The 20,129-nt window shown below is 36.7% G+C and overlaps 1 protein-coding gene across 4 annotated transcripts in view; it reads left to right on the top strand.

The window, feature by feature from the left end:
* The window catches only part of LOC115431601 (sodium/calcium exchanger 2-like), a 324,862-nt gene that overhangs the window by 96,789 nt on the left and 207,944 nt on the right, over nt 1-20,129 (top strand). The window contains exon 1 of one of the 4 annotated variants that reach the window (XM_030152079.1): nt 2,245-2,301. The exons of the other annotated variants lie outside the window; for them this stretch is intronic. The gene's annotated coding sequence lies outside the window, so the exon portion shown is untranslated. Of the gene's footprint in view, nt 1-2,244; nt 2,302-20,129 lie in introns of those variants that run through there. 4 annotated transcript variants of the gene reach the window in all.

Raw genomic sequence — 20,129 nt, 5'->3', positions numbered from 1 at the left:
CACATGCAAAAATTACTGATGATATTAACAATCAAGGATCTTACTAAATGTTTTGTGTATTTGTAGATCCACTGTGATCTCTAAGTTGTACTCCACATGTGAAAATGAAAAGCTGAGGCATGATATTGGTAAAACAGCACTTTTATTTTTTTGTGCACTGAAACAAAGACAAAAATTTGGAGTTTTTAATTTATGTTATTACGCTGTTTTTTACTGGTCTGTCCCACTTCAGATCATATAGTGCTGAATGTGGCTCCTGAACTAAAATGCACGAATACTCTTTATTACAAAATGGTAAAAAAAACACTACAACTGAATGAAGAAACTTTGCACAATTCGACACTTTTTCATCCTTATAAATCATCCAAGATGCATTAGATACCTTCCTGAAAACCCACCCAGTGACTCTGAATCTATGCTGGATAAATATGATGCCGTTTGATTTCCATTTCATATGAAATGTGAATTCTCTCAGTAGTTTCCATGTTGTGTGAAGGCGATTTATAACCAGGCTTTTCTGTGAATTACAACAAAAAGCATCTGTTATTAAATGTTGTGTGTTTCATCGTGTACACAAACTGAAACCCTTCGCACACCAACGCCATCAGCCACGCCGTCGACCATCAGGCGGTGGATTAAAGCCTCGGCAGCAGTGAGTGTTAAGGCTCAATGAGCGACCCAGTGTTAATTATCTCTGCTGATTATGAAGCTGAGCTGTGGGGAGGTTCGTGTCTGTCTGGACTTTGGAAATCGAACAGGACTGATATATCAGAGCAGCCGCCATCTGTCTGCCAGGGGACGCCGGCATTTTGGACACCAGTGCATTTGTGTGTTTTATTGTTGTAATTTGGGATCTGTTATGGAGTCATTTGGAATATAGAGGGTTAGACAAACATCTAAATCTAAAAACCACAGATAAATGAATGTGTTCACCTCCTGCTGGTGTCAGTTTTGACTGGATCATGGGTGTCAACGTCGATTTAATCCAGAGGTCACATTCAACCCAATTCAATCTCAAGTGGGTCGAACCAGTAAAATAATAACATAAAATCTTATAAATAATCTCACTTTTCTCTATTTTTAGAGTGGAAAAAGTTGTAATTACATAACAGAAATGTTTACGTCTATAAACTACTCTTTAAAAAACGTGAATAAATTGAACAACCTGAAATTTCTTAAGAAAAATAAGTGTAATTTTATCAATATTGTGCCTCATTTTATCATGTGCATTAAACTTACAGATCACAGTGGATCTAAAAAGGCACAAAACATTTAATAACAGGCAGAATATTGTTAAAATTCTTTCTTTCCTTTCCTTTACTTCTCTTAAAGGAGTGATGTTACACTTTTTTAAATGGAATTTTGCATTTTTAAACATTTCCCTGTGGTCTCCATAAACTGTAAATGCTCTGCTTGGGTCTGAATTCTTCATTAATTCAACTCCACAGGTCCATCTTCAACCCTATTTCTGATTAATGACACCAGAAAGGTCATTTTCAGCGCTGGCCCTTTAAATGCACATGAGCCACTTCAGGCCCCGCCCCCTCCAGGTTGTTGACTGTGCTGCTCTGTCCCGTTCAACCAACAACTGAACATTTTAGATAATCGGCTCAGAGTTTGGACATATTTTCAGTTTTTACTACAACCGCTGCTGCCGACAAACAATAATGTCGTACTCGGAGAAATGTTCTTCGGAAGTCTGGACCTTATATGTGCAAATGTTGTGACCTAACTAGCTAAAAAACTTAACAAATTAAGCAGGAATTGAAACAGGTTGTAGAAATCCACTTGATTTTTGCCCAAATTAATGTAAAAATAGCTTTGCAGCACCTGGAGGGTTCAAATTCAAACTTTCTGAACTATTAGGGTCCAAATACACAAATAAATGAACCACAGACTAATAAAAGTGGGTTTAGAAAAATATGAGCCCTTTAAGACATTTCATTTTGTTCATATTTGTTCAGTTTATTCACATTTTACTGTTAAAGGATAGTTTGTAAACGTAAAAATCGTCATGTAATTCTACTTTTTTACACTTAAAGAGAAGGTTTATAGGTACTTATAATAATATTTTTCAGGTCTGACCCACTTGACATTGAATTAGACTGTGTGTGGCCCCTGAACTAAAATGATTTCAACATCCTTGACTGTTAATATCTTCAGTGTAATTTTCACATTTCATAAATTCATCCCACGAGCCGGATTGGACCTGTTGGTGGGCTGGTTTTGGCTCTCCTGGACTAGATGAACAGAACAGAAACCACCTGTTGCAGCTGTTTCCACCGTTGACGGAGGTTCAGGGTTGTTTCTGCTTCCTGGTTCTATAAAAATATCCTCATTAGTGTCGAGTGTTGCAGCCGCTCTCAAGTCACCTATGATTGAGACGCTGCCACCTCCAATTTGCTTAAATTAAATTGTGGCGTTGCTGAGGGGCTGGTAATCATGTCCACCCACTCACAGGAAGTGATGAGTCCAGACCTCAGACTTCAAGACATGACACTGAAGATGTGGACTATTTTGACGCTGATGAAAACAGTGGATTTTTGACATTTTTGCCGTTTTACACCAGATCTGTGTTCTGGAGGCTGGTGGTCGTAGTTGTGGGGACTGATATTAAATCTTTTTTCAATATACACTGTATGGACAAAAGTATTGGGACACTTAATTTCTCTCAACATTGATTTTTTTGTTAATTTTTTTTGTTTTATCCATGAGTATGATTTTTAATGTTGATGTTTATAAACCATATGGACAAAAGTACTGGGGCACTTAATTTCTGTCAACATTGATTTTTTTTTTTTTTTACCTTTTTTTTTTTTTTTTACCTTTTTTTTTAATCCATGACTATGATTTTAAATATTGATGTTTATAAACTATATGGACAAAAGTATTGGGACACTTAATTTCTCTCAACATTGATTTAATTGTTTTTTTTTTTTTTTATCCATGACAATGATTTTAAATGATGTTTATAAACTACATGGACAAAAGTATTGGGACTCATCATGTCGACAGCTGTAAGATGTTCTGTTCTTTAAAGTTTAATGGGAGATTTTTCTTCCTCAGTGAGATGTGAAGAAAGTAAATGGTTAGTCGTGGTAGAAAATCATTATTTACAGTCAGAGCATAAAAAATATTTTAGAAAATTCAAGGTGGAACATTTAAAATCATAATCAGATTTAAAAAAAAAAAATCCATCTTGAAAGTAATTAAGTAAAAGCCAGCTGAGGCATTTTGGAAACAAAGACAAAACTAACCAATGCAATGATATTTATCCCAATATAAAACTATATTCTGACATTAGTCATTATTGTTTTATATCTCAGACCCCTGTTAGAAAAGAAACACCTGAATTCAACATGTCCACATACTTTTGTCCATAAAGTGTATATCATCTACATGCATCTGCAGATCTTCTACCATTATTCATGACTCCGCCCACCCATCTATTAACCATTTTCCACATAAAATATACAGCTCCATTCATACTTCCTGTCCACACCCACTCCACATGCTCTCACCAATACATATGAAAGACAGTTAATGGATTGTTTGTATGCATTGACTTGCACTATTTTAGTTCTACATGTTTTTTAACGGAACCTTTAAACCTGACAACACTTATTATACCTCAACTCTATAAGTTTGTGAAAGACAGTCACACAAGGTTGGGATGTCCAGAAAGTCTTCTAAACTAAAATGACACTATGAAAATGGTAGGTTTTGGCAAAGATGCATCATTAGACCAAAGACCAAGGAGAAAAATGTTTGAAAAAGCCATAAATTCAGCTTCATCTAACCTGCAGATACCCTGATTGTGTAATTTGCTTTTTTTTTTTTTTGTGCATTTCAGTGTATTTTTAGTGCATTTTAATGTATTTTAGTCTATTCTTTAGTGCATTTTGTGTGCATGTTGGTGTATAATAACTATGAGGCCTGTTAGACTGTTATTTATGTGAATGGAAGGTCTGCAATTGGACCAAAGACAATGAGAAAACCATCTTCAAAAGTTATAAATTCAGCTTCATAAAACCTCCAGATACCCTGATTATGTGATGAGCATGTATTTTTAGTGCATTTTAGTATATTCTTTTGTGCATTTTGGTGTACAATAACTATGAGGGTATTTATGTGAATGTAAGGTCTGAAATTTGACCCAAGACCAATGAGAAAATGGTCTTTAAAAGTCGTAAATTCAGCTTCATCTAACCTGCAGATACCCTGATAGTGTAATTAGCGTATTTTTCGTGCATTTAAATGTATTTTAAGTGCATTTTAATGTATTTTCGGTGTATTTTAGTGCATTTTCTGTGCATGTTGGTGTAATATGGTAATAACTATGAGGCCTGTTGGACTGTTATTTATGTGAATGGAAGGTCTTAAATTTACCAAAGATGCCTTGAAAAATGTCTTTAAAAATCAGAAATTTGGCTTCATCAAACCTGCAGATTCCCTGATTGTGTAACTAACTTACTTTTAGTGCATTTTAATGAATTTTCAGTACATTTGTATGTCTTTTTAGTGCATTTTCAGTGCATTTTTATATATTTTTAGTGTATTTTAATGCATTTTTCTGTATTTTTAGTGTATTTTCAGTGCATTTTTCTGTATTTTTTGTGTATTTTATTGCATTTTCCATGCATTTTTAGGATATTTTAGTGCATTTTCTGTGCATGTTGGTGTATAACAACTATGAAGCCTGTTGGACTGTTATTTATGTCACTATAAGGACTGAATTTTACCAAAGACGCCTTGAAAAATGTCTTAAAAAGTCATACATTCAGCTTCATCAAACCTGCAGATTCCCTGGTGTTAACATTAGTATTCTGGTCTGAATAAACGCCTGTTTTTTGAGGCTGTAGTGGTGTTTCCAGGTGGTTTTGGCTCTGATCTGTCTGTTTTTTCTTTTTGGTGTATTGAAGCTCATCTCCGGCTCATCGCCCTGAGTCATTTGCTCTTCAGTTCTTTGATTCAGTCCAGTGTGGGCTGCAATGCGTAAGTTTTTTTTTTTTTTGCTTAATTAACGTCAGAGCCAACAATTCACCCATGTGCATATCCCCCTTTTGAAACACTTATATTTTAATTGTACTCATCCGTGGTTTGATATTGTTTCCCTCAAAGTGAAGCCAGTGGACTTCAGTGAATGACACCGAGTGACTCATCCTCACACTGGTGTCGACTCAGCTGGTGTTCATGTATATTGAATCAAAAGCTTCGCAGGTGGACTGGAGCTGTGGAGGTGTATCCCCTTCCATCCTTTGAATAACAATGTGTTTAACAGTGTTGGACTCTGGGAATCCTCCTCAGACCTGGTGCTTCACTTGGTTTGATGGGAATGCGTCAGCTTTTCTCCAGAGGGAACAGTAGTAACGGTGGATCGTCTGCTTTTAATGCAAACAGAGGAAAACCCTGCACAGTCTCAAGGCCAGAAATGGAAAATGTATCTGTCACTGTAAACCACGGGTGTCAAACATACGGCTCCCGGGCCAAACTCGGGCTGCCACAGAGTCAAGTCCGGCCCACGGGACAACCCAGTCTCATATCAAAATGTGAAATACCTACGATTGTTCACAGTACAAAATGTATCAGTCTCACAATTAAGACCTGAAATTTGTAAAATGTTGACATTTTTTTTTTTTTTTAAATCCTATTCTTTTCCATTAGCCTGCATCCAAGTCAAGATTCAGGCCTTTAGATCAAAAAACAACATTTCTCTCATTTTTAGTGAAAAAAATCAATATTTTGAGTTAGTTCCTGCATAAAAATGTGTTTGGTTACATTTCTAGCAAGAAATATATATTTTATTTTCATAATATTCACTCAGTGGATGTGCATAATCACTTGCATGCTTCTTCTTGCAAAGATTTTTCAGATCTTGCCAGAATAATGTGAAACTGATGAGTTAGGATTGGATGTTTGTCCGCTGTGTTTTATTTTTAAATCAACTGAATCCTCTGTGCATTTAACTTCCTGTGTGGTGCGATCTCACAACTCCAAATTTTCTTTTTGTTTTAGTGTAAAAAAGTATCATTACATGTAAATATTTACATTTACAAACTTCTTTCACAAAAAATGTGAATAACCTGAACAAATACGAACAACCTGAAACGTCTTAAAGGAAGTAAGTGTAATATTAACAATATTTTGCCTGTTACTAAATGTTTTGTGTATTTGTAGATCCACTATGATCTGTAAGTTGTAATGTACATGTGTAAATGATAAACTGAGGCATAATATTGTTAATAATTGCTTAATAAATAGATAAATAGATAGATTTACTTTATTAATCCCCTAGGGGAAATTCAGAATAAAAAATTTCATTTTTTTCCCCACGGTTGTTCATATAATACTCACTTTTTAAAGTATAGTTTTTAGATGTAAGCACTTTCATAAGGTAATTTAAGTATTTTTCTCCACTCTAGAGAAACTGGAGAAAACTCTGGAGTTGACATTTATATATTATTATGCCATTTTTACTGGTTTGAGATCCTACTGGGCTGAATGTGGCCCCTGAACTGAAATGAGTTTGACACCCCTGCTGTAAAACTGGTGAAGGCCGCCCTCGTGCATATCTTTTTTTTTTAATTAGATATTACATGTTCTGCCTTGAGAGAGTGCTGAGCTTTTTGATGTGGGAGTTTGTTTTTTGGACAGTACCTCTCCCAAATGTTTCATACCTCCAGGCCTCCATTCAAGGTCTTTGGAGAAATTTCACATTTTACCACAATGTTCAGCTGAAATGAACTGATCTCATTTTCTGCAGACGCCATTACGTTTATTCAGTTCACTTTGATCAGTAGCTTCTTATTCCAGTCTTTAAACTTAACCCGGCTTCTGAATACATTATTATTATTCACCTGATGAAAGAAAAACCTGCCCTGGGATGAGCAGATTTCAGCCAATTCCAGGCATTTTCAGACAGGTAGTAGGCTTTAATACCTGATTAAGAGTAGATGCAACTCTGACATGACTCTAGAAGCTTAGAAAAGGGGTTTCATTTTTCCATAACAGCAGGAAATGACCTGAGGTTCATCTGCATTTATGCTTTTATTTGGCCCAAGAGCCTAAAGCTGCAGATGGAAGGTGTGCATTTCCAAATTCTTGCCATTTTTCCTCTAGATTTTTTCTCCTAAATGGATAACAATGACAATTTTGATAATAGTGTAATTGAAATTCATTCAGCTGTGACAGAAATGTGATAATTTTGAGCCAAATGGACCCAGAACAGATAAGCATATGGAAAAATAAGTGTGACGAGAAAGAAATGTAGTGATAGAAGAAAATAGAGACTGAGCAGGTGAGTGAGTATTATATGGAAAGTATTTACATCAGCAGAAGGAAAGGTCCTTTTTTTCATCTAGAGCATTTTAACCTCCAGAAAATCAATCTGTAATGAGAATATTGCTAAAGCTGTTTTAGTTAGAAACCTTGGTACTGCCATGTGACGTCAATGGATGAAAATATAGAAATTTAGAAACAATGATACATCATCATTCACCTGATGAAATGAAAATCGACCTCATCATGAACAGATTTTGGCCATTTCCAGGCATTTTCAGAAAGGTAGGATGGTTTAATAGTGACTAAGAGTGGATGCAACCTAGAAGTGACTACTACCACTACTACTACAGAAGCGTAGGTTTTTTCCATAACAGCAGGAAATGACCTGAGGTTCATCTGCATTTATGTTTTTATTTGACCCCAGAGCCTAAAGCTGCAGAAGGAAGGTGTGCATTTCCTAATTTGGAAATCACCTAAAGATGACAATATTACAGCATTTTAACCTCCTGAAAAGCAATCTATTATGAGAATGTTACTAAACCTGTTTCAGTTAGAAACCCTAGTACTGCAATTTAATGTCAATGGACAACAAGTGGTGGCAGGTACAACAAACCCCGCCCCTCACCCATATTTTGCCCCTTCTAAGTAAATGGGAAGATTTAAAAAATTCATAAAAAATTTGAACTTTGACCTACTTTTCCCAAAATGAAATGAGATCCATTCTGGGTCACGGGCAATCTATGAAGTCAATTTGGTATGAATTCAACCAATAGTTTTGCTGCTACAGACATGTGAAATTTCACCCATTAAAAGTAAACGGGGGAAAAAACAGATTTAAAAAACTCATAAAAAAAACAAACTTTGACCTACTTTTCCCAAAATGTAGTGAGATCTATTCTGGGTCACTGGCAATCTATAAACCAAATTTTGTATGAATTCAATCAATAGTTTTGCTAGATAATAAATAAACAAACAAAGAAACAAACCAAACCAAAAACAATACCCCTGGCCTCCCCTTCGGGTGGTGGTGGGGTAAAAATGTGGAAGTTTAGAAACAATGATACATCGTCATTCATTGACTGATTGCATGTTGCCTAGAGCTATGTGATTTTTTTTTTCAACAAAGTCATACTGCAATTAGTATGGATAATTTGGGGATTTTTGTTGCCTCTATTTGATTGTTATTATGGAAAAAGTACAGATTTAAATTAGCATTAAAAAGCACAAAAAAACTTTCATTTTACAGTCTGCATAGTATTTATCTCCGCTCAGTGTCACTAAATCCACCAAACAACACAGGTTCTTTTCTGTTTTTCCTTTTTACTGCACTTAAATCCTCCTAAATCTTCGACCTCTAAATTGCAGCTTTTATGATTACACCAAAGCCCAGGCTGATTATGATTTGATTAACTGTGCAGCTGTAGTTTTATCAGTCATTACGTATCCTTTCACAGTGACAAAACAATTCTTCTTCATTTGTTCACAGCTATTATTTAAGAAATGTGTGCTCATTCCTGGATCTAGCCTTTGATCATGCGATATGGATTCAGACGTTTGTTTTTAAACCTTTGCTAAAACACTGTTTTAAATGTGAAAATGCTTCTGTGCAGATGTACCCTGAGTCTTAGCTCAGATGCTGAAAGTTTCCAAAGTGAAATAAACTTGTTATAAAACAACACTGGTAAGATTTGACGAGGCCTAGATGACGGCAGCTTCAGGACAGAAACTCTGAGGAATTCTCTGATTTTAAAGTAGGACTTATTCTGTCTGTGTTTTTGGAAATCTGACGTCAAAAAGAGCCTGTGAGCCAAAGCTCTAAAACTAATGTAATAATGAGATTCATACACAGTGAATACTTAAAAATAGTAATACTGACCTGTGCTGATGAGATGATAAGCAGCAATAATCAGGGAAAAAATAGCAACTGAAAGGATTTATGAAATTCTGAGTGCTGTGCATATGTTTTTGTTTGGTTTACGACTTCATGTATTGTATTGTGGAATGAAAAAGATAAAATAATCCTCTATTAGTCTGTAAGTATTATAGCATCAAAGACCAGAATTAACAGTAAGGAGATACACATATTAACAGTGGTAAGACAGAAAGATAAGCAAAATACTTAAAAGTAGGAGATGAGTGAAGAAAGTAGATGGTTAGTTGTGATTAAAAAAAGAAAAATTAGATTAAACATTTAAAATCATAGTCATGGATAAAAAATTTTAAAAAAAAAATCAGTGTTGAGAGAAATTAAGTAAAAACTATCTCTGAGGCACACTGTTAAAAAAAAAAAAAAACCTGTAAAAAAAAAACCAACGTATTATTCCGGCAGCAGGGGTGCCAAAAAAATACTGTTAAATAACAGAAAATAAGCATCTCATAAAAATATGGTAATTTTCCATAATTAAAATACAGTTTTTTGCCCTAACTTTACATGAGATTTAGCTTTTTTTTTTTTTTTTTTTTTTTTTACTTTTTTATGTTTAATAAAGAATATTTTCATGTATTAAAACAATAAAATTACCTATAAATAAATATATAAATGATTTTAAATGAGACTAAGTTTTACAATCCACTGATAAAAAGTGTATTTTGACAGTTTATCAGTGCTTATACATGTTACACATTCACAAAAATACATTTATTCAACATTTTTGTTGTGAAACCTCCCGTAATTACACAAGATATTTGTCAATTAACAAACAAGTCATGTTAAACTTACAGAACAAATACTTCTTTTACGATTAATTGTCAGTAATTTTATCTCGTTTTCATTCATTCATTCATTTTCTGAACCTGCTTTATCCTCACTAGGGTCATGGGGGTCGCTTGGAGCCTATCCCAGCTACATAAGGGCGAAGGCGGGGTACACCCTGGACAAGTCGCCAGTTCATCGCAGGGCTGAACATATAGAGACAAACAATCACTCTCACATTCACACCTATGGGCAATTTAGATTAACCAATTAACCTATTAGTGCATGTTTTTGGATTGTGGGAGGAAGCCGGAGTACCTGGTTTATCTCGTTTTATTATGTTTTTTTTTTTTTACAGTATTAAACTTTAAATTAACAATTTAATCTCATAAATAGAAAAGAAATATTTGTGAAATTATGATACATTTGCAAATGTATTTTAACTGTATTTTTCTGTGAGAAAAGAAAAAAATTCTTTTAAAAAATGGAATTTTTTTGGTTATTCACAGTTGCAGTTTTTTCGTGTTATTTTACATTTGACGTGTAAAATCACAGTCTATTTTTGTCATTTCACTGATATTTTCCTGTATCTTAAAAATACAGGAAAAGTCCGTAAAATAAACGGTGAAAATTCTGTTAAATTACAGATTTTTTTTTTTTACATTGCATTACGGAAACAAAGATAACAATTTAAACCAAACTAACCAATGCAATGATATTTATCCCAATATAAAACTATATTCTGACATTAGTCGTTATTGTTTTGTATCTCAGACCCCTGTTAGAGAAGCAACACCTGAATTCAACGCGTCCACATACTTTTGTCCATATAGTGTATTTTTGGATTCTTCTTCAGTCTCTGCAGCTTTAAGAACATCTTCTAATTTATTTATGAGTTATGTTTTCGTTTAAGCTCATGCATAAACCTCGTCATGTGCATGTTGCGTGTGCTGCTCCACGCCTGTTTAACACTGGATAACATGTGTTGCATCATGCCTCGTCCTCCCCGGTGCAGTTGCTGTGGCGATATCCAGAAGCGTGTCACTAATGCCACTTTGGCTTCTGTCTGCGTATCAATAACAGAGTGAAAGAACAGACGCAGCCCCGGTCGTTGCCGTGGCAGCAGCAGCAGCCTGGCGCCACATTCCACGCCGAATCCGCCAGCTCTGACAGTCAGAGGCGTGACAGTTAACCCCGGCTGAGTCAGCTTCGCCCGAGGCAACGGTGAAGCTGCATTTGGAACAGATTTATTAGTGACAATGACTCATAAACTCTGCGGATGCTTCAGACTGATGTAATTCAGCCTCTGGTGGCGATGATCGGGTCCCTCACCTGGAGCCAGTGGCTTCAATCAGCTGATTGAATTCACAACAGTAAAAATTCAATTATCATTTTAGACATTCTGTTGGACTTGTGTCTTTTGTCATTGATTGGACAGTCGGAGTTGTAACATTAGCTACTGAAAGTCCGGATCTGCCATTATTTACTCATGTCAGCGTATAAGACGTCATTTAACCCTTTTTTTTCCATAAATGTATACAATTGAATTTGTGCACATTTATAGATGCACCAAAAGGCTACAAGTCTTTAACCCTTAAAGACCCAAACAGTCACCAGCAAATGAAATCAACTGCTGATCTGAAATTTTAGATTTAACACCTGTTGATCCATTAATCCTATCAATACTTGTAAATAATTGGCGTAAAATACAGTTTGTCATCTTTCATGGTCATCAGATATGACCCATTTGGACGTTCAGAGGCTCCATAGTTACCATGGAAACACTGTCATCTTCTACAACAGTGATTCACCAGTAAAACCCATCGTTAATTGGACCAATCTGATTGGTGGAGGGATGGCCCTTGGCTAGCGAATCAGTGAACGAGAAGTTTCCATGAGAATCCAGCTATACCATGGTACTTGACACTATTATTGTCTTCTATAATAGTCCATTCACTGCTCATATCGGATCTGAATGAGTACCAGTCAGTGTTGACTATGGACTTCATTCATTCCATGAAGTGAACACTGTTAGCACTGTTGGCATAGTGCAATTTCTGCTCAGTTTTCACCCGCAGCATCTTTCTTCTTCCACAAGACGAAGCCCAAGAGCTGACAACACCAGTATCTTTTTATTACATATACATACATACATACATATTATTATAACCATCCGTTCAACGTGTACAACAACCCTTCTTGACTACTCAACATTCTGCTGACAACAATGACTGACGACAGCGAGCTCTGTGTTTTTGTCTAGAGAGATGTTCTGTCATTTTCCGGTTTTACGTCTCACACAAGCGCAGAACATATGCTCAAGTTGGTAGTCGATTTGGTGTGTTTTTCACACTTTTTTGACTGTGTCGGGGAGACGAGGGCTGATTGGTCAGTCAGGCTTTTACTGGCGATGATTGGCAGTCAGGTTGGTGTGTCTTCGCCCTTAGATTAACTAGTATCAATCCAGAGTTTTGCAGCCTGTGCACTGTTAGAAGACGTGTCTCTACTCTGCTGATAACAGATTGGTTTTTGACATTTTTGCAGGTTTAATCATAATCTTTGAGCTAAACATTAGTTCATTTGACACTCCAGATGCATATTTAATTTCCTATGTGAAATAAAATGACATAACCTATTGATTAACAAGATAGATACTGATTCGTGGTGAATGTTTGATATCGATGTAGGGCTTTATGATACTGATGCCTCTGTATGATTCTTTAATTTGTAACTTACAGCTTGAAATAAGTATATAATTATGTATCCCGGAAGGGGAAGATACACTTTTGGATTCTTCACACACAGAAAATATTAAAACACTAAAGCATAAGTTTATTTAGGAGAAAATGATCACACATGAATCACAACTCAGGGAAGTGCACTGAATATATTAGCAACCTGAAAGCAAAAATACCTCAAATTTCCAATTAGTAAAGATGATTTCAGTTGAGAGAAGCTGCAGAGGAGGGTTTCAGCATCATAAATATTCACCGTAAAGGGTCACATAAGGAGAAGAGCTGTTGGAAAAGACTGAAACCACTGTTACTATGAGTCATAAACTGATCACATTTGACTTTTGTTATCGTACACATACAATAAAACACTCATACATCAGGCATCACGGTGTCCCTGTAGGTCTGCTCTACTTCTGTAACCTGATGCTGTTTCCTGCATGAGAAGCAAGTCATTAACAGTGACATTTTTAATTCATAGCTTTAATTCATCTCACTCTGACATGTACACATCCGCCGTTCGATCCCTGTCTCTGGTTGAGACGATGCTGAGACGCACGTTCACATTCGTTATTTTGGAATTTATATGATATCTCGGAGGGTTTATCTATTTATTTTTTTTTTTTTTTTTTAGTATATGTCAGTCTCTTTTTTGTTTTTGCATTTGATGTTTTGACTCCAGAATGATTTCACCTGTTTGTGGAATAAATACGAGCCCTCAGGTTCACAACAAAAAAAGCAGTTTGTTAGAGTTTCCCTACATTTAATCAGATGTCTTTGAACAGCATGCCTCCGATCCTAGTTGAACTACTTTCCTGGAAAAAAAGCAACAACTTCTGCCTTTTTCACTGCGCCTGCTGTGAAATCAGGCATGTTGAGCATCTCAGTATCTCCAAAACAATCTAAAAAACCCTGGAAGGATGTGGATGTGTTCTCCCACTGACACTGCACCAGGCTTATCCTCTAATGTGAGCAGTGCAGCATCCACAAACACAAGACAGAGGAAATACTGGATGGAACTCCAGGTCCATGACTCCATACCCTAAAGGTCCATACTTCTCATAGCATCCACATGAAACACAGACTTTTGGAAATGCTAATAATCCTGTTTTAAGTCCTGTCTTCACAAACATGGATATTTTACTTAATAGATATATAATTCTGTCCACTCAACCTTTGTTTTACTAAATATCTCTGTCCATATGTCAATGTATAATCATCTCCAAATGTGTCCAAAGTCTGGTCCTGTCCATAACTGTCCAACCTGTGGACACCATGGATAATACTAGATGTAGCAGATGCAGAGGCTTTAGTTTGATTATTGCTTAAAACCATCAGTCAGTGCAGGTTAAATGCATCCACAGTGATTAAAAAAAACAGATGGTTCCAGGCACAACAAACCCCGCCCCTCACACATATTGTAGCTTATTTCGGCATCGATCCAGCTGATGTCATCATATCTATGTGTGTGCTGATGTCAGCATATCACTTACCTCTATATATGTGCCAAGTTTGAAGCAAATTGAAACAAAATTGATGTTTTTATAGACATTTGAAATTTCGCCCATTATAAATAAATGGGAGAAAAAAAGACTTTAAAATATATATATAAATTGAATCTTTGACCTATTTTTTCTGAAATGTAATGGCATCTATTCTGCATCACTGGCAATCTATAAACCAAATTTGGTATGAATTCAATTAATAGTTTTGCTGCTACAGACGTTTGAAATATTGCCCATTGTAAGTAAATGGGGGGAAAAAAAGATTTTTAAAAATTCATAAAAAATTTTAACTTTGACCTACTTTTCCCAAAATGTCATGAGATTTATTCTGGGTCACTGGTAATCTATAAACCCAATTTGGTATGAATTCAACCAATAGTTTAGCTGCTAGAGTGTTAAAAAACAAACAAACATACAAATTGATAACAGTACCTCTTGCCTTCCCTTCGGGAGGCAGGGTAACAATACAGTTCTCACGTATGCAAATAATTCTTGTCAAACTGTGAATTTTGTACGTTTTTCTTGTGCAAATCTGCAGCAAAAAAGGAAAAAAGACACATCAAATCTTAATGAAGCAATAAGATGTGTTTCCAAAGTAACAAATACAATAATGCTCTGTTGACACTAACACAGATATCTTTGTTTTACTAAATATTTCTGTCCACACGACACTAAATCCGACTCCAAATGTCTGGTCCTGTCTGGTCCTGTCCTTCACCCTTAGAACATTTAAAATCAATCATGGATAAAAAATTTTAAAAAAATCAATGTTGAGAGAAATTCAGTAAAAACCTTCTCACGCATTTTGGAAACAAATATAACAGTTTAAACCAAACAAACCAATGCAATGATATTAATGACAATATAAAACTGTATTATATTTGTCATCATTGTTTTGTATTCCAGACCCCAGTTAGAAAAGAAACACCTGAATTCAACGTGTCCACATACTTTTGTCCATATAGTGCATGTGTGTAGATGTAGCCTGAGGGGATCCACTCAAACCTTGGTTCTTTCCTTCCAAAATATCATCATCCCAGTGCAGATCTCCATGTCTGGATATGATGATTATCCACCTGTCGTCCTCCACCGACATCTGCTGATACTAAAATAGAAGAGTGTGTGTTCCTGCCGCATTGAAAACATCTCATATCTGGTGTGAACTGCCTCCGTATGAGGAGAAAACACTCCAGCTGAAGCATACATGTTTTCCATTTTACCATTACCCACTTTATATTTTTCCATCCTTTGGCCCCAGAACCGACCATATATCCATAGCTACTTCCAATTTAGTCTGTTATGCTCAGGGGCACTTCAGCAGCCCAGGCCCCATTGAGCTCCCATATACTGTACATACAAACAGCTGCTGCCACAGTATAGTACCGTCTACAGGGACGCTGTGACGGGCTCCTATGGAAACAGTCGCCTCCAGGTCTGCACTCAACACACATGTACAGTATGGAAAATAAACAGGCAGGAAACAACACTGGACCCACGGCGTATTCATACAGATGTGGTTATTATCGCTGGCATTGTGTAGAACATCTAGATCCAGTTAAAGGCCTCGGTTTGGAGGCTGTAAACAAATGATGAGACAAAAACAACAACAGATTCACCCGTGACCCATATACTGAGTCTCCATGTAATTGAATAAAAACAAGTAGTTTTTGTGATATACTAATGTTTTCGTATCGTTTTCCTTTTCCTTTTAAAGCCAGAAAGAGAATCATGCAGTTATTATTAGATAATGTTATAGCTGTCATATATGTGTGTATATATATATATATATATATATATATATATATATGTATGTATATACCAAATACCCATATTAACCCATAAAGACCCAGTGCTACTTTTCTGTCAGTTCCCAAAGGACTTTTTCTCTCTATTTAACCTTTGTTAAGCCATTTATCACCATTTATTGTAATATTATCCTCTGTATTTGGCATTTCTCAGTGTAACTCATATATTTTTCCCATATTTAGTTAGCTGATCAAGTAGATGTTCAATACATTCAAAGGTTATTATATCAAAACAGAGAAAACTGAAGAATAAGTGACTTTTTCAGCAAATCTATCACTAACTGAACATAAACCCAGTGTGTCCATCCACTGTCATTGATCCAACTCCATGGGTTTTACTGGTGAATCAATATTGACGATGAGAAGATGACGGTGTTTCCATGGTAACTACGGAGCCTCTGAATGTCCAAATGGGTCATATCTGATGACCATGAAAAGATGACAAATTGTATTTTACACTAATTATTTACATGTATTGATAGGATTAGTGGATCAACAGATATTATGCAGTTTAGATCAGTAGGTGGTTGGGGCACCATAAAGGGGGGGGTAAACATGACAAATTCATGGGGCCCAGCATTTGTGGGGGGCCCATAGAGTAGTGGAGGGGGTCCAGTGGATACAGGGTAGAAGTTGTGAAAATTTCGTGCCAGGTCCGCTGTATAATAGAGGCATAGAAGGTGGGATTCAGACGTTGAAAGCATGTTAAGTTTCACTTCAGCTTCATGCCAGCGTTCGCTTCACTTGTATAATATGCTGCCCCTACCCCACATAAATCCCCCACACACACACTCCGACAAATCCACAAGACACTGAATTTACCAAAAGCCCCACAGTTGCTAGCAGTGCCCCAGGTCAGTTTTGGTCAGTGGTGGATATTTGGGTCTTAAAGGGTTTATATTTTCTGCATAATTCTTGCATATCTGAAATTCATAACATTGGACCATTTGGCGTCCATTTTCAGCCTGCAGACCTTATGTTTGACACTTTTGCTTTATAGGTTTGGAAAAAATGCTTTCTCTTTTATTTGGACCATGAGCATAAAATGAACTGGAAACATCCTTTCACTTTAAACACTATAAATACCTTTAAAGGTGTTTTTTCAGGCTGTTGTTGCTGATTTACATAAGCCTCCACAGAGGATGTGAGCTGAGGGTATTACATGGAATATTTTCATTTTCTTACCTTCTTTTACTGTCTTTATTTGGATTTTGTACGTAGTTTTACTGGTGAAACTCCTGTAGTCGCTGTCATTTTGACCATGACTCCATAGAAGAAACAAACTGTATCTCAAAGGGATGTTAGTGGATAAATGAAATAGCAGTAGTGAAGCTAATAATCCACCCTCAGATGTAGAGATCACATACAGAAGGACTCGGTGGATGATCTGAGAGGAGGTTCAGGGTTTCAGCTGAATGTGCTGATGCAGGACTTGGACGCCGTCTTTGTCCAGACCGAGCTGAGTGGGCGGGTTCTGCTGTCGGGGTCCGTGTGCTGCGACCTGTGAGCGCCGGGTCAACAGTACGTGGAGGTAAAACATCCTGATGAACACGGTACCTGTTGAGAGACCACCTGGATACAGAGACCCACCTGACCCGGCGCTCACACTCTGAGTTCTACCCCGAAGGGCTGCCGGCGGTGGAGGAAGGAAGGAAGGAAGGATTAGATGTAAACAAGCAAGACGGAGAAGAGGAGTTCACAGAGGAGAGCGAGGTCCAGGGGTTAGAAAAGACTTCCACTGAAGTTCAGAACAAGTTTGTCTCCTCTGTTTAACGTCAGATATAGACGAGAGATACAGGGAACAACGATAGGGATGTTACTGTGGGTTTATTTATACCCTTTTTACTGTTACTTATCTTTTGAACACAGAAATATTCATTATAAATAGAAAAGTAGGACCAATGTAGATAGATAGATAGATAGATAGATAGATGGATGGATGGATGGATGGATGGATGGATGGATGGATGGATGGATGGATGGACGGACGGACGGACGGACGGACGGACGGACGGACGGACGGACGGACGGACTTTTTTTTTTATCCCAACCTAGGATATTACAGAATGTCCCTGTATGTCAGTGTCATGTTCTATCAAGAATCAATACCAAGTTGAATTTGTGAGGTTGTCAGGTTCTGTTCTATGTTCCAGTCCTGTGGTCTGGATGCAGATCAGTCTCGCAATAGTGGGCGGTACTTTCACTGGAAGAGAACTGAACTAATTCAGTCAAAGTCCATATATGACTTCCAATCAGTGATCAATAGTAACTATATTGATATCTCTAAGCATTTACATGTTATAAATCATCAAAATATGAACCGTTATAAGTAAAAGCACATTTTCAATATTTAAAAAAATCTGTAAAATTTATGATTTCTCAAAACTGTGATCACAGTTTGTACATATTGTCCTGAGGAAGCTACATAATTAGTTATTTTTTTTAAATGAATCCGACCAGTAGTTTTGTCAGAAAAGATGTTTGAAGAAACTGCTAACAAACATAACGATGATGAAGACGTTGTTTGACCTGTTGGACTTGAAATTAAAGCTTGCTCCAGTTTTATCCTAAAAATAAGCTTTATTTATCTGCATTTTGAGCAACAAAGTGCGATCCCATTAGAAGTGAGGTTGGATATAGTTAGCCTCATAGCATAATTTTCTAAGTAATATTTTTGGCCAAATTGTGATATCTGCGTAAAATGAAATAGCAGTGTTTGGAGAGTGAAGTAATACAGATATCACAATTTTGCCAAAAATATGACTTAGACAATTTTGCTATGAAGGTAACAATGACAGATGATGATTCCAGGTCTGAACGAGAACTGAGAGGCATTTATTAGTGTCTTTAAGGGAGTAGAAACCAGTCCAACAAGTGTTTGGATTTGTCTCCAGGTGCCAAAGGTAGTCCTTAAAGTCAACTTATCCTCAGAGAAAATCACTACATTGGCAACAGTTGTCGCTTTTCCATTGACCCTCAAATTGTGTGAATATAACTTGCGCATAAAAATTTGCCTGATGGAAAAAACAACAATTTCGCCAAAACTCTCATTTTTTTACATTTTTGTGCTTGCAAGAGATGGTTTTTTGGTCATAGTGAAATTGGTATATTGCGCAAAACTGTAATGGAATGACCTTTTGCATTACTAGAGTCACATGAACAAAAAAAAACAGATGCTGATGGAGGTTACAACAAGTGAAGAAGAAGAGTTTTAAAACAACAACACACCAGGAAACTGAATCATTTTTTAATTTAGTACAGGATAGAGGGGTAACGAACATTCTAGACTCAAAACAACAGATATTTATGTTCATGTTTATGGAATGACTTCTCGTGACATCCTGCGAGAATAAATTTTAAAAAATCATTGCATTTGTGATTTAATGGAAAAACCAATAACGCACTTCTGTTTTTTCGACATTTAGTAAATGTCGGTAAAGTTTTGCGCAGATGTCCAATGAAAAAGCGACTACTGATTTGGACCAGTACTATCAGTTGACTACATAGGAGCAGAACCAGGAGTATCTGGAGAAAAGATCCACTATCCATCATCTATGTGTTGAAAACAGCTGCTGTGGGATCATTGTTTAAGGGTTTGTGTCCGTCTGCTGTCTGCTCTATTGGGTTATCAGCTCTTTTTCATTCCCTCGTTCACCAACTTTCATGTAATTCTTTTTCCTCCTCCGGCCCAGTCGAGGTTTTCTGCCTTTTCCTCCTCTCCTCGGCCACCCTTCTCCTCCTCCTCATGTAACTTGCCGTTTCCCCAGAGTGTCTGTATTTTGTGTCTTTTGTTACAAGCTAAAAGATTTATTGCATCCATTTGCTCCTTTTTCACTGGCGGTGTCGGCGTCTTGTCGATCCGTCCATCACTACGTCGCACACAGGCCTTTACTGCGACTTATCAAGCCTCTGCCGCCTGTCTTCATACCTGTTTTCTTCTCATGGTTTTTCTTGCTGCACTTTTCTTCATGGCAGCCTCTTGATGCATGGAGTCCTTTCCATCGCATGTCTTTCCTTTGCAGTCGATTCGTTTCATCTCCACTGTTTGCATCCAAAACGCTTTTGTGTAGTCACGTTGATGTTTTTTCTTTTGACCCGGCGTTGAGGTTCAGCT

The sequence above is a fragment of the Sphaeramia orbicularis genome, chromosome 13 (assembly GCF_902148855.1).
Source record: "Sphaeramia orbicularis chromosome 13, fSphaOr1.1, whole genome shotgun sequence".
Classification (NCBI taxonomy): domain Eukaryota; kingdom Metazoa; phylum Chordata; class Actinopteri; order Kurtiformes; family Apogonidae; genus Sphaeramia; species Sphaeramia orbicularis.
Note: the sequence above shows the minus strand (reverse complement) of the source record. Positions and strands in the feature narration are given on the sequence as shown.